Raw genomic sequence first — 15,346 nt, forward strand, 5'->3', positions numbered from 1 at the left:
ACTATTATGTCTTCTTCTTGTATAGTCCCCTTTACCATTATGAAATATCCATCTTTGTCTCTTATCTTTTTCATCCTGAAGTCTGTTTCATCTGATATCATTATGGCTACACCTGATTTTCTCTGGGTACCATTTGCTTGGAGTGTCAATTTCCACCCTTTCACTTTGAATCTATGCTTGTCCTTGTAGCTGAGATGTGTCTCTTGGAGACAGCATATGGTTGGGTTTAGGTTTTCGATCCAATCTGCTACTCTGTGACTTTTTATTGGTGAGTTCAGTCCATTTACATTTAGGGTGATTATTGATATGTGAGGATTTCCTATCATTCTATCTTTAGTTTTCTGGTAAGGCTGTGTCTCCAATGTTTCTTTGCCTTTTTGTTGTTGTCTATTATTTCTGTGTGGTGGTATTCTATGATGTTTCCCTCTGTTTCTTCTTTTATTACAGTATATATTTCAGTTCTGGATTTATTTTGAGTGGTTACCCTTAAGTTTATGTAAAAGAGAGTTTGATATTTAGAGTATTCCATTTTCTTCAGCACGTTACTTTCTCTATTCCCATATTCCGGTTAAGGCCTTTACTCTCCCCCTTTTTATGTTTTGGTTGCCACAAATTGTCCCTGTTGATGGTGGTCAAATAGCCTCCTTTATTATTTCTTGTAGTGCAGGTCGTGTATTAGTAAATTCCCTCAGCTTCTGTATGTCTGGAAAGGTCTTTATTCCTCCTTCATATCTAAAGGATATCTTTGCTGGATATATTATTCTTGGCTCATAATTTCTCTCTTTCCATAGTTTGAATATTTGGTTCCACTCCCTCCTGGCTTGTAGAGTTTCTGCTGAAAAATCTGATGATAATCTAATGGGCTTTCCTTTGTAGGTTACTGTCTTCTTTTCCCTGGGTGCCTTGAGGATTCTTTCTTTGTCGTTGATTTTAGACAGCTTCAGTACAATGTGCCTTGGAGAAGGCCTGTTGGGATTGAGGCAATTAGGTGTTCTATTTGCTTCTTGGATTCGAGGATCCAGTTCTGTTCACAAGTTTGGGAAGTTCTCATCAACAATTTGTTTGAATATATTCTCTGTTCCCTTCTCTCTTTCTTCTCCTTCTGGTATGCCCATTATTGTTATATTGCTCTTTCTGATGGAGTCAGAAAGTTCTTGTAGAGTTCTTTCATTTCTTTTAAGTCTCAAGTCTCTTTTCTTCTTCCATCTGTGTAATTTCCAGTTTTCTATCTTCGATGTCACTGATTCTTTCCTCCATCTGGTCAACTCTACTACCTAAGCTGGTTATTTCATTCTTAATTTCTTCTATTGAGTTCTTAATCTCCAGAAATTCTATTTGGTTCTTTTTAAAAATTTCAATCCCTTTCGTGAAATGCTCATGTTGTTCTTTGATTGTGTTTCTGAGTTCCTTAACCTGCCTTTCTGTGTTTTTTTGCATCTCGTTGAGTTTTTTCAGAACTGCAATCTTGAATGCTCTGTCATTTAAGTCACATATTTCCATATCTTTAAGTTCCTTTTCTGGAGACTTTTCACTTTGTTTCTGAGCTGTCTTGTTCCCTTGGTTATTCATGGCAATTATTGATTTATTATTTCTCTTCCTAGACATGTACAGAAGTGGCTTCCGCAACAGGTTGATAGGAATCGGTCTTTCTTTTGTTTTCCAGTACTTGTTGGTAGAATGTTTTATTTTCTCTCCGACTGCAGCCTTTTTTTCTCTCTCACACGGTAGTGCTATGTTTTCTCTGCACTATTCCAGCTTCTCACACAATGCGGGTATTCCCTGGGAGACGGGCTTCTCCTCTGTTAATAGTTCGCCTGGGTCACAGGTCGCAGTTTCCATGTGGGTATGCAGAGAGCTTTTGAAGTTCCAAAGCTCTTCCTGCACCAGATTCAGAGCCCGTATGTTTCAGCAGTTCTGTTTACTCCTGCAGGGATCCGCCCAGATAGGTGGGGCCAGGGTGGGGTGAGCTGTGAGAGGTGGCCCAGAGCAATGGCAGCGACCACCACCACCACAGCCGGTCCTGCTTCCACAGCTCCCTCCCCTTTGCCAGAACTAGTTGGGCTGTGAATCTGTGTCTGCGGTCCAAAGTTCTCAGAACAGCAAATATTCTGTTCTTTTGATCTGACACTGCTGCTGTTCTGCTCCTAGCACCGGGCAGGTGGGGGCGGGGCGAGTTCTGGGAGGGTAAGGAGGGGGCGGCTAGTCTCAGTGCCTAAGGCTCTGTTCTCTGCTTGGCAGTGAGGGCTTAAACCACCGTTTTCAGCCCTTTTCCCTCAGTCTTTTCTCCGAGGTCTCTGCCGTGAGCATTGGGTTCAGCCGTGTTGTGTGCTGCCCCCTCAGCCCTGTGGGCCACAAGCGGACCCCTAGCAGTCCGAGTTCTTCCACAGCTGCGGTAGCTCCGGGAAGCAGCGAGCTCCGGAGCACTGAGCCAGGTCTGCGTCCAGCTCCCGCGCGGCTCCCTCTCAGCACTTCTCCCTTCCCACCTCCCCTGCTTGCACGATTCGCCCACCTGTAGGTGACTTCGGTAGTGGGCCTCTTCGTCTTGCCTGTCTGCTTTGCAGGGAGTCCTTTGTGGAGTTATTGTTGTTCGATTAGTTGTAAATTCCAGGGGAGCTTTATAGAGGCTCACCTCATGCTGCCATTTTTGATCTGTGGTCTGAGTTGAGGTTTTTAAACAAGCCTCCCAACCCCAGAATATGTGAAGAATCCTTCATCACACATCTTTATACTTTCACTTTCTATTCTCGAGATAAGATTCTACATCGTAAAGATATCCCAAATATTATTATATCTAGTTATCTATAGCCAGAGACATCTTTCATCGTAATTTTGTCTATAGCAGCAACGCTACAGAAACCTCTTTGATTTGACTCCAGTCATTCTCCACACTCCCACCCCTCCAAATTGACACAATGGGCATAATGAGAAAGAAGCAAGACATCAAGGCAGACATACATAGAAAAATCCTAGAAGTGATACAGGCACTTCCCAAATTGATTGCATAGTATATTCATCATCACACATCATCAGGCTATATGTTCATGGAATAATTTGGGAATAAATCCATGATTTGCTGTGTACTACAATTTTTAGGGGTTTACTGTATCACATCATAGCTTTCCCCAGCAGTTTCCAAGGTGGCCTCTAAATCACTGACAGGTCGATTTTGCTGGAGCTGGATCTGGGGTGGCAGGGCTTCCTCCCCATAAGAACTGATTGTTCCAGGCCTAGTTGTTCCAAGACTGGTTATTCCAGGCTTGAGGGCGCCAGGTCTGACTGTTCCAGGAATGGTAGCTCCAAGATTGGCTGTTTCAGGAATGGTTATTCCAAGTTGGGTTATTGTAGGCCTGGTTGCTCCACATTGAAAAGTTTCCAGAAGTGTTCACGAGGCATCCCTGGTGACAGGGAGAGAGGCCTGGGTACTCTGCAGTTGCTCACCCTTCTGAGTCCTCTAGTTGCTGTTCTTTGGCCAGTTGTATTTCTGCCACCTATTACATTTCATTCTCTGGTTGTGGAACCAGGTCTTAATCTATTTGTAGCTAAGGTTCAGAATGTTGGAAAGTTCTTGCATCTGAGATATTTGTCTCTGAAATCTCTCATTGAGTACACAGAGCTTGGTCTGTGAGAATAGGGTTCTGATCTTCTGTTTCTTGACCTGTGTTCTCTTCCTTCTTCACTGTGTTTTCTACAGAAGTGGGTAGTCTTACGCTGGCACTGGTGGAAGAATCAGGGCTGTTCTGAATAAGCAGATCCATGGAGGAAGGAAGAGTTGAGACATTCTCCATGTGGAGTGTCTCAGCAGATGACATTTGCGAGGATGCATAATTTTCTTTAGGCCCATAAATCTCAGGCTCTGGTGAAGGTTCCCTAGAATTGGATGCTTCGGGGCAAGGCGGGCTTTGGGAACAAGCCAGATCCACACTCATGTTGCAGAGTTGAAGGAAAGAGAAAAAAACCAGTATGCTAGGTTGTAAGAAATACCCAGGCTTAAGTATTTAGATAGAAGAGCTTAGAGAAATAACGAAGGTCTCCAGACGTGGAAGTATCAAAAAGACGGAATCGATTTTTCTTTTTCTTTTAAATAACCCTAAAATACACTGGAAAATGTTTAACTAAAGTATTTGGAACAGAGTTAGATCTTTTTTATTCTAACAAGGAGAAGGCATGGTGGAATTATATAATTCAGACTATTAAAATTTGTGAAAGTGTGCGGCACCGGTTAGCTCAGTTGGTTAGAGCACGGTGCTCTTAACAACAAGGTTGCCGGTTCGATCCCCACATGGGCCACTGTGAGCTGTGCCCTCCACAACTAGATTGAAACAACTACTTGACTTGGAGCTGATAGGTCCTGGAAAAACACACTTGAAATAAATAAAAGTTAAAAAGAAAAATTTTGTGAAAGCATGCAGACTGGGAGAAAAGACATTTCACCTCAGTTTAACGTCTCTGAATATTCACACTGGGAGAGAAGAGGAGGGGCACAAACTGTGGGAACACAATTATATGATATAGTATTTCAGTGTGTGTCTCTAGTGGGAGATAATGGCTAAGAAGACACTGATTCAAGTGATGGGCAACATTAACATTGAAATCAACATTTTCAACTGTTCTTTATATGGTCTCACAACAAATTTGAGAAGTGGTTCCTATTACTATTGTCATTTTATAAATGTAGAAATTGAGCTTCAGAGAGGTGAGTAACTTGTCCAAAGTCCCGCAGCTGATGATTGGTAGATCTAAGAACTGAAGGTCTTTGGCAATCAAGGTCACATTGGATAAGAAGTCATACTTTTGCTCCATTGGCATTCAGCTGCTTTGGGGTTCTCTCCCTGCCCTTCACCCCGTTCTGCAGCATGTCTCCCTTCTTGTTAAAGATAATGTACTAATGTAATGTTATTATGTGCCCTGAGTTAGTAAAGTGCTCCTTTTATCTTTTCGTGTCCAAAATGATGCATAATATTTGCTGAGTCTTCAAGAAGGAAATAATGATGACTGGAACCAAAGTCCCAGAATTCTCCACAGGCAGCCTGCCGTGTTATATATTTTTGGGAGAGCTATTGAGTGGGAATACTTTATTACAGACTGAAGGTTTGTGTCCCCCTCCCCTCCCCAATTCATATGTTGAAGTCCTAACCCCCAATATGATGGTATTTGGAGATGGGACCTTTGGAAGGTGCTTAGGGTTAGATGTGGTCACGAGAGTAGGGCCTTCAGGATGGGATTAGTGGTTTTATAAGAAGAGGAAGAGGGAGAGACAACTCTTTCTCTTTCTGTGCACATGCACTAAGGAAAGGCAATGTAAGGATTTAGTGAGAAGCTGGTTGTCTGCAATCCAAGAAGAGAGCTCTTACCAGCAACTGAATTGGCCAGCACCTTCATCTTGGACTTCCCGCCCTTTAGAACTGTGAGAAAAGAAATTTCTGCTGTATAAACCATCCTGTCTATAGTATTTTGTTATGGCAGCCGAAGCAGACTAACACACAGTCCGTAGTGCTTTGGCCCCCAAACCTCTCTGTGGACATCTCAGCCCAGATGAGATGGACTGGATCACTAATGAGGTGTGAGCGCTCTTTTTGCCTAGACTGGAACTGGCTTAAATGGCCTCTCCTACATATGTGTTCTTTCTCCTGAGTCTGAAATTGGTTTCTGCTCAAGCTTCTAAGGGGATGCAAGTAGGGGTGCAAAGCTTCTTTCTAGCTGAAGGGTGAGTGAGAAAAAGAAGAGATGTGGCCCATTTGCCATCAACAGTTAGCAAAAAAGGCCAAGCATTAGAACCTCAAAAAAGAGAATCCGGAGGCAGAGAACTCATGTAGAGATAATCTCTGTACATGGCTTGTACAAGTCATTTAACTTCCCAACTAATCTTGGCAGCTGAAGTAATTGATTTCAGACCTTTTTTCTTTTGTAATATAGGTGTTTAGTGCTATAAGTTTTCTTTGAAGCATGTCCTTAGGTGCATTCCACAAATTTTAATATATCATGTCATTTTTATACAGTTCAAAATATTTTCTTATTTCTCTTTTGATTTCTTCTTTGCCCATGCATTTCTTTTTTTTTTTTTTTGTATTTTAAAAACATTTCAGGGCCGGCCTGGTGGCTCAGGCTGTTAGAGCTCCATGCTTCTGACTCTGAAGGCTGCCAGTTCGATTCCCAAATGGGCCAGTGGGCTCTCAACCACAAGGTTGCCAGTTCGAATCCCGCAAGGGATGGTGGGCTGCACCTCCTGCAACTAGCAATGGCAACTGGACCTGGAGCTGAGCTGCGCCCTCCACAACTAAGACTGAAAGGACAACAACTTGAAGCTGAACGGCACCCTTCACAACTAAGATTGAAAGAACAACTTGACTTGGAAAAAAGTCCTGGAAGTACACACTGTTCCCCAGTAAAGTCCTGTTCCCCTTCCCCAATAAAATCTTTAAACAAAGAAAAAACAAAAAAACCCATTTTATTGCTCAGCAATTGAAAGTATTCAAACATGTTATTTTCTACATAATTTGTGATCAATGTTAAATAAAATATTAATTTTCATCATTTGCTCAAATTCATGCCTTCTTGGCCAATTCATTTTTCCTTCTAAAATGTTACGTGCCACCTCGGAGGCAATGACTTTGTAAAACACAGCTAAGGACTTGAGCATTCGTCTGCAGCTACCTTGTTACACACAGATGTGCTCCTAGCAGTTCAGTCATTTTAAGTTCTTGGAAAACATTCATGACAACCTTCATTCATCTTCAACTCGTAGGCTCTGTTGCACAAAATGTGACTGAGCTGGTGGTGCGGAGGACAGCCGCATCAATCAGGGGTGAGGCGAGAGGAAGGTTGCCTCCTCGGCCGACCGTTCCGCTGCAGGCAGCAAAGGGACGGATTCCACTGGAATGAAGGCCTGGGGCGCCGCACCCAAACTGCGGAGAGGGTCCCGGGCGGGCGTGGGCTCCAGTACGGAGTTGGATTCCCAGTAGGAAGAGAGAAGGAACTAAGACAGGGACTCAAGGTGCGGGGACTCCCACCTTGAAAAGCCTGGCGACAGGCCCACAGGCGCTGCCGGAGGGGCCGCATGGGTCACATGGCGGGAGGTGGTGGCCGGCCCGAAAAGCTGCCCATGCATTTTTTTTTTTTTAAGATTTTTTTTTTATTGGGGAAGGGGAACAGGACTTTATTGGGGAACAGTGTATACTTCTAGGCCTTTTTTCCAAGTCAAGTTGTTGTCCTTTCATCTTAGTTGTGGAGGGCGCAGCTCAGCTCCAGGTCTAGTTGCCATTTTCTAGTTGCAGGGGGCACAGCCCACCATCCCTTGCGGGACTCGAGGAGTAGAACTGGCAACCTTGTGGTTGAGAGCCCACTGGCCCATGTGGGAATCGAACCGGCAGTCTTCGGAGTTAGGAGCATGGAGCTCTAACCACCTGAGCCACCGGGCCGGCCTGCCCATGCATTTTTTAGAGTTGTGTTATTTGGGGATTTTCCAGAAATCTTTCTATTATTGATTTCTAATTTAATTCCATTGTGGTCATATAACACACTTTGTATAGATTGAATCCTTTTAAATTTATTGAGATTTGCTTTATGGCCCAGAGTATCGTCTATCTTGGTAAATAGTCCATGTATACTTGAAAACAATGCGTATTCTGCTCTTGGTGGATAGAATATTTTATAAATGTTCATTAAGTCACATCAGTTGACAGTGTTGTTCAAGTCTCCTATATACTTGCTGATTTTCTGTTTACTTGTTCTATTAATGATTGAGAAAAGCGTATTTAACTATCTGACTGTAATTATGGATTTAGCTACCTCACTTTTCAGTTCTATCAGTTTTTACTTCAAGTGGTTTGAAGCTCTGTTATTAAGTTCATAAACATTATGATTATTATATAATCTTGATGAATTGATGCCTTTATTCTTACTAAGTGACACTTTTTATCCCTGGTATTATTTTTCACTCTGAGATTTTCTTTGATATTAATATTATCACTCTAGCTTTATTATTATTTTTTTCATTTATTGGGGTGACAATTATTAGTAAAATTACATAGATTTCAGGTGTACAATTCTGTATTACATCATCTATAAATCCAATTGTGTGTTCACCACCCAGAGTCAGTTCTCCTTCCGTCACCATATATTTGATTCTAGCTTTATTTTGATTAGTGTTAGTGTGGTGTATGTTTTCCCATGCTTTTAACCTATTTCCATGTTTAAATTCAAGTGGGTTTCTTCTAGGCAGCATATGGGGATCTTGATTTTTTTTCATCCAATCTGATGATCTCAAAAATTATTAGAAGTTGGTCAAATATATGATGATGGAAGGAGAACTGACTGTGGGTGGTGAACACACAAAGTGATATATAGATGATGTATTACAGAATTGTACACTTGAAACCTATGTAATGTTACCAGCCATTGTCACCTCAATACATTTTAATAAAAAAAAAAAAAAAATTATTAGAAGTTCTACAGAGGGTGCCAAAGAAATGTATACCCATTTTAAGAAAGGAAAAAACTATTAAAATTGTAATACTCGGTATATACCGATAACAAAAGATGAATACAAGTCACGTTTGACTTCTGCAATTACAAGAGGTGCTCAAAGTGGTTACCATCAGCGTCCAGACACTTCTGATGACAGCGAACTATTACTTGAACAACGCTGACCACAGTGTCCACTTGTATACATTTTTTTGGCATTGCAGGTATATATATTTAGTTTGTATTTCACACTTAAAAAAATTGTGTGTGTGTGTGGTGTGTGTGTTGGCACATGTACATATTTTCTAAATATAAGTATGTATATATGTTGGAGAGTGTGATGAAAAATGTTTTATTGATGGGGCAAACAATCAGAAAAGCATGGAGATATTGGCTGTAAGGACATTGTGAACAACTGTCTAATCCTCACAGAAATGGAACTGGAGGGTGAGACAAGGCGTAGACATCATACAACTCTAGTTGAGTTGCACCCCTTGGATCATGTATGTGAATGATGCTCCCAAGAATTGTTAAGCTATGGCTTTTTCGGTAGATAATCCATTCGGAGGGAAGAATTTGAGTCATGTGTAAAGAAGGCTGTGAGATCTGTTCCTAAGTGGACACAAGGCCCAGCAAACTGTCCCAATGCACATCATTCCCCATGTAGGGGAGGAAAAATAATCAGCCTCAAATAATCAATATGCCAAAGAGGCATATTTTGGGGTGGCCAATTCTGTTTCCCTTCACCCACGAGTCCAGAAAGATCATTCAGTGGAGGGAGATGTGTATGCTGCGCAAGGTCCTAGAAAGGAGGTGAAGGAGGAATATGTCTCTGTGAGTCCCCAAATGATGTAGGGGACTTTCAAGTGAGTGAGTGAGTGAGGGCCGGGATCGTGTCTCGTGAGACCGAAGAATGGAAACATGGACCCAGGAGAGGCAAAGAGTTTTAAAAAGAGGATAGTTTATTGAAAGCAAAGGGTCAGAGCTCCCGAGCGGGAGGTGGTACCGAATGGGGGTGCCCAGTGACTGAGGCAAAAGCTCTTACTTTTATACCTTCCCTTGCCTGTTTGGGGAAGGGGTGCTGGCGCTTTTTAATGAAATTTGTCTATCCATGTTTGTTCTGCTTGCCCATCCTGAAGGAATTAGCAAAATAACCCAATCTTATCTATCAGATCTGCTCCGTTTGTGAGTCCAAAAGGAATTTTATGATCAACCTAAAGGCGTTGTTACATTTTATCCTGGAGTGAAGGAATGATTTCAAAACCTGGAGTTACAGGATATGGCTGTCTTTGTTTGTTCCACCAGGAACCTCCCTGGCTACCTAGCAACACACTAACTAACCTGTCTCAGAGGGACTAGACAGAAACGGTCCACAAATCTGTATAGGGTCCTTTTGAGGTCTGTGGCTGAATACTAAGCTATGCATGAGCAGGGGTTAAATACATTGTGTGCCAAAAAGTGGTGACGGCCTCTGAAAAGGAGAGATATTTCTAAAAGCTAAGGCTTATAAAACATGCTATTCAAATAGTTTACTTGGGTAAACAAGTCCATTCTGCTGAAGAATATTGGTAATCATCTATTTTAAAACGATGGTTTTAAAGATTAAATGTGTGTGTCGACTGTCTAAAGATAACCTCACTCAATAGCAGTCTTCTTGAATTTATTCTGTGAACTTTGCAAAGCAATCTAAAGCCTGATAATTTCTGAGTTGTGAATTGAAGGTGTGAATGTCCCTCAGCCCCGGTAGGGAAGCACTTTTGAATTCATTTCCCTGACATGAGATTGCTCTCCCCAAAGCAATTTTAGAGGGAACATTAAGTGCTATAGAACTGGAATTGGAGAAATGGGCCCAAGAAAATGTTGTTAATCAGGACTGTGTGGGCGCCCATTTAATCACTGTGTAATAGAAGACGTTAAAGGAATAACACGTTGTTTTAGGGACTTATTGACTGAGAAGTTCATTTAAACTGGGTCTTCTGTTCTCTGGCTTCCCATTTTGCAACTGTGTGGCCAAGACTGAACTCAGTATTTCTGTTCGGTAGCTATTCTGCAGCCTACTCTACCACTCACCGCCAGCATCCTCATCCTTTGTACTGTAAATGGAAATTCACATGTGTTGGGTTTTGTCCTTGCAAGTTATAGTTGTCTCTGACAATTTCCTTTTCGTTTGAGAAAAGCCAGAGTGGTGCTGTGTATTTTCAGTCATATTCTCTCTGGTATCAAATGTCACAGCTGGGTTGCAGGAAGCTTTATTTGCATTATAATAGCATTTCCTTTAGATCTTTAGGGGCCTCTATCTCTAAAATCACTTGTCTACAGGAACTTCAGGGAGAATAATTTGACCTTTGTAAAAATAAACTTTCCAACTGAATATCTCCCTCTGGATCTAGGTTCAGGGGGTTCTGTGTGTGCGCACATGTGACTTGAGCTTTTAGGTTACTGGAGATTCTGACTTTTAAAGTGATATAGTGTCTTTGATTTCCCAAACAGAGAGATCTTTTGTTGACTATGATGATGAGTAAACTATAAGTACTATTGTGGCGGGATGTTTTTCTGAGGGTGACAAGGAGAAAATTCTGAGATGTCCCAAATGAAATTACAATAGGCCAGAGGGTGGAGGAAGAGACAGAAAGGGGTTATCAGTTAACTGCAGTGCAAAGCCAATAAAAGACTGCTCACACTCCTTCGTGTATGTTGGAATTATTAAATTAACTCCCACGCAGCTATTTCCGAGATTATCTGAAAAGAGAATAGCCAGGTGCCTTTGAACCGCTTCTTGTGTGTGAAGGACTTTACTGTACCTCTTGCAGAACTAGCCCATCCTTTGTCTAGAGCTAATGTAGATCCTTCCAGAACATCTTTCTCCCCCCTACTTGATGTATAAAAACACTTGCAAAACTGCAAAACTATGGGATGATGAACATGTTGTCTTTCCTAACTAGCCCTGCTGCTGGTGGTTTAGACTCCATGCCCCAAATTGGTCTTCTTTTTTTCCCTTTTTTTTGCTAACCATGTCCTAATAAACTGTTTCATTCATTCATTCATTCATTCATTCATTCATTCATTCATTTCAAGGAGGGCACAGCTCACCGTGGCCCATGCCGGGATCCAACTGGCAACCTTGGTATTATTAGCACCGCACTCTAACCAACTCAGCTAACTGGTCACCCCATAAAGTGTTTCTTTTAAAAAGACTTTCAGCCGCAGAAGTGTTTTGTTTAAGAAGGGCATAATGTATGTTCTTCTCTTCCCCACCCCATTCCAGAAAGTTAATCCAAATTTATATTTGTAGGCAGAAAGGTGACCAACTGTCCCAGTTTTACCTAGGACTTGGGGAGGGGGAGTTCCTGGAGCACAAACCTTTCAGTACAAAGAATTGGCAAAGTCCTGGGCACACTGGGACAAGTTGGTCACCCTGGGGTGAAGTCATGTACAAACACCTCCCATCCTGGAATTTTTTTCTAAATCCTGAGTTCACTGAAGAGAAGTGTACCTAAGGACAAAAGGAGAGCAGGATACCTACCATATTAATGTAAACTTTTAATGGAAATATAACACATATAATATAATGCACGAATACTAAGTGTGTAGCTTTACAAAATTTCAACAAGTAAACACATGTGTAACTAGTACCCAGATCAAGAAAGAATATTTCCAGAATTCCAGAAGCCTCCTTCTGCATCCTTTCAGTCATGACCCCTTGCATAACCGTGTAAGAGAGGAAAAATAATTTTCACTCTATCCTTCTGAGCTCTTGGCTGAGATCCCCTATAATAAAAAACAGATTAACAGGAGGAAAAAAAAAAAACAATTTTAATAGCATACAGACCTCCCGTATACATGGGAGATACCCAGGAAATCTGAGTAAAACTCTGAAATGACCCGAGACACCTTAAATACCATCTTCAGCTAAAGACAAAGGAAGATGTTGGGCTGGGGCAAGGAGTCCATTTATGGGACAATATCAGGAAAACACAGTTTGTTTTGCAAATTTAAATTCTCACCTTCTCCATTGGTAAGTTTCTTGTGATGTAGAGTCACCTGTTCTCTTTCTGGTAGAGAGAGGGAGACAGACACCCTTACAAATGGAGATGAACCTTATAAGTATGTGTAAATTTCCCTCACAAAAGGGTAAATTTCCACTTTGCTTTTAGAGTTCTCCTTGTGTCCACTTTTTTTCAAAAATATGCCACCTCAAAATAATCCTTATGCCAAAGAGGCATAGTTTGGGTTGTCATATTCTGTTACTCTTCAACTATTATTATCCTTATTTAAAATACTTCCCATTCGTTTTAGCTGTTTTTAAAATTTATATCAGTGGAACCATACAGTTTATACTCTTGGTTTTAGTTTCTTTCATTCAACATTAAGTTTGTGAGCTTCATCCATGTCGCTGTGTGTCATTTAGTTTGTTCATTCTTGTTGCTGTCTGATATCCCATTGCATGACTATACCGCAATATACTTATCCATTCTACTTTTTTGTTTTGTTTTTTGAGATTTTATTGGGGAAGAGGAACAGGACTTTATTGGGGAACAGTGTGTATTTCCAGAACTTTTTTTTTTTTCCCAAGTCAAGTTGTCCTTTCAGTCTTAGTTGTGGAGGGCGCAGCTCAGCTCCAGGTCCAGTTGCCGGGGAAACAGCCCACCATCCCTTGCGGGAGTCTAGGAATCGAACTGGCAACCCTGTGGTTGAGAGGACGCGCTCCAACCAACTGAGCCATCTGGGAGGCAGCTCAGCTCAAGGTGCGTGTTCAATCTTAGTTGCAGGGGGCGCTGCCCACCATCCCTTGCCGGACTTGAGGAATTGAACTGGCAGCCTTGTGGTTGAGAGCCCACTGGCCCATGTGGGAATCGAACCGGCAGCCTTCAGAGTTAGGACTATGGAGCTCTAACCGCCTGAGCCACCGGGCCGGCCCCCTATTTTTAATTTTTTGAAGAACCTCCATACTGTTTTCCCTAATGGCTGTACCAGCTTAACATTCCCACCAACAGTGCACAAGCAGGGGTTTCTCAAAGCCACCTTCAGTTGGAAATTCCCTGGAAAGACTCACAGAACTCACTGAAACCTAGTAGACTCATAGCTGCATATATTGTAGGAAAAGGATACATTGAGCTCAGCCAAAGATGCGTAGGCATAGTCTGGGAGGGCTCCGCAAGGTTCCAACCTCAAAGCTTCCTTTGTCCTCAGGCTGCATTACCCTCCTGAGATTGAAGTGTAATACACACAGAATATTGCCAACAATATTCCATGCATGTTATTAATCCAGGAAGCTCACCCAAGGGTGGTGTCCAGAGTTTTTTGGGGGGCTTTATTATATAGTATGATTAATTGTGGTTGAATTGAATCTCTAGCCCCCACCTCCCATCACATGGTTAGTCTTTCTAGAGAACCCATCTAGTGTGGGTGGCTCCACTCTGAGTTATCTCATTAAGGTAACTATCAGGTAGAGTCCAAGGAGCTCACTGTGAATAACAAAGACACTCCTATCACATGGGAATTCCCAAGGGTTTAGAAGTTACCTCCAGGAGCCACGCAAGGGTCACACCACTCTTTTAGCAAGGCCAAATTTCTTAGTATGTAGGGCCCTTTCCTCTTTTCTCTATGAGACTCCTGGATTCTGATGTAGCAGTGAGAGAGGAGTTGTCCCGATAATGATTGAGATCATTTGTGCAGTGTGAATGGAGACTCAAAACAGAATTTAAGGTGATTTATGAACAACAAAGTGATGCCATATTTCCTGTAGCAGAGTACGATTTTGAAATGTAAACCACGGGTAGCTGGTTAGCTCAGTTGGTTAGAGCGTAGTGCTAATAACACCAAGGTTGCCGGTTCGATCCCCACTGTGAGCTGCGCCCTCCTTAAAAAAAAAGAAATGTAAACCAATGTCTTTTCTATTGTTGGTAACTCCTTTATACCCCATATCTCTTCCCGTATTAAAATGAGCAGAAAAAGAGAAAAGATAATCATTTACTTTTGTGCTACAAAATATGCTTTTGAAGCTCTTTGCAGAACTATTTATGAGAGGAAAGGTTTTTGGATTGCAAGAGCCTGCATGGTTTGCCTATCAAAAGCCAAGGCCCTGAAGGCTTCAGGGTTGACATAGAAAGATCTGGAAGAAGATCAGATCAATCAGAACTACCTAAAGCTATATAAAGGCTTCCCAGGATTAGTAGAGTGAAGAGTCAGAGGAGGAAAATAAACTTATAAATATGTTCCTGAGAAGAGGCTTTATACTCCGCCTACACTCTCTCCACCCCCACGTAGGCAAAGAGAATGAAAAGGCAGAGACATAGTCACAAGTTGGCTTGTAGCCGACACTCTCAGTGCCCCATCCATGGCCTGCCCATCTTAATCATTCTACTGTTCTCTCTCTCTCTCTCTCTCTCTCTCTCTCTCTCTCTCTGACTTCCACTGGCCAGCAGCTGCATCTCTGTGTGTAAAGTTTTTCCCCTGGGACTACTCTGCTTAGTGCAGCAGGGCAGTGTGTCAGGAATTCAACTCTCTGAGAAGAGCCCTCAGCCCAAACTCTCATTATAATAATTATTCTCCATTATAAATTATATCTCATTACTAATACCCTAACTCGGGCCCCGCCCCTTGGGTGGGATAATTCGGAGATGTGTGTTTTATACCATTTCACTAGACTTGCCCCATGGAGTTAAGCTCCAGGTGCCCACCATAGCAGTTGGCTTAGTAATGCACCTTGCCTTCCTGGCATCACTCCCCACTTTCTGTACAGCCCAAATGGACTACTTGCATTTGAATCCTTGTTTCAGAGTTGGCTTCTGGGGGTGCCCAAACTAAGGCACAACTCTTTCCGTTGCTTAAAGAGGCAAATGTTCCCTTTTTTTAAATTTTTTTTTTATTTGGGAGTATTGGGGAG

At 42.1% G+C, this 15,346-nt stretch overlaps 1 long non-coding RNA gene and 1 pseudogene across 2 annotated transcripts in view; one reads left to right on the top strand and one right to left on the bottom strand.

Annotated features, from left to right (window-relative positions):
* The window catches only part of LOC148754578 (uncharacterized), a 139,665-nt gene that overhangs the window by 17,154 nt on the left and 107,165 nt on the right, over positions 1–15,346 (top strand). The window contains exon 3 of one of the 2 annotated variants that reach the window (XR_016020030.1): positions 6,084–6,436. The exons of the other annotated variant lie outside the window; for it this stretch is intronic. This is a non-coding gene — a long non-coding RNA (uncharacterized LOC148754578). Of the gene's footprint in view, positions 1–6,083; positions 6,437–15,346 lie in introns of those variants that run through there. 2 annotated transcript variants of the gene reach the window in all.
* Positions 3,017–3,926, bottom strand: LOC141566978 (homeobox protein NANOG-like; annotated as a pseudogene).

Source organism: Rhinolophus sinicus, chromosome 18 (assembly GCF_057876585.1).
Source record: "Rhinolophus sinicus isolate RSI-liver-muscle chromosome 18, RSI-T2T, whole genome shotgun sequence".
NCBI lineage: Eukaryota > Metazoa > Chordata > Mammalia > Chiroptera > Rhinolophidae > Rhinolophus > Rhinolophus sinicus.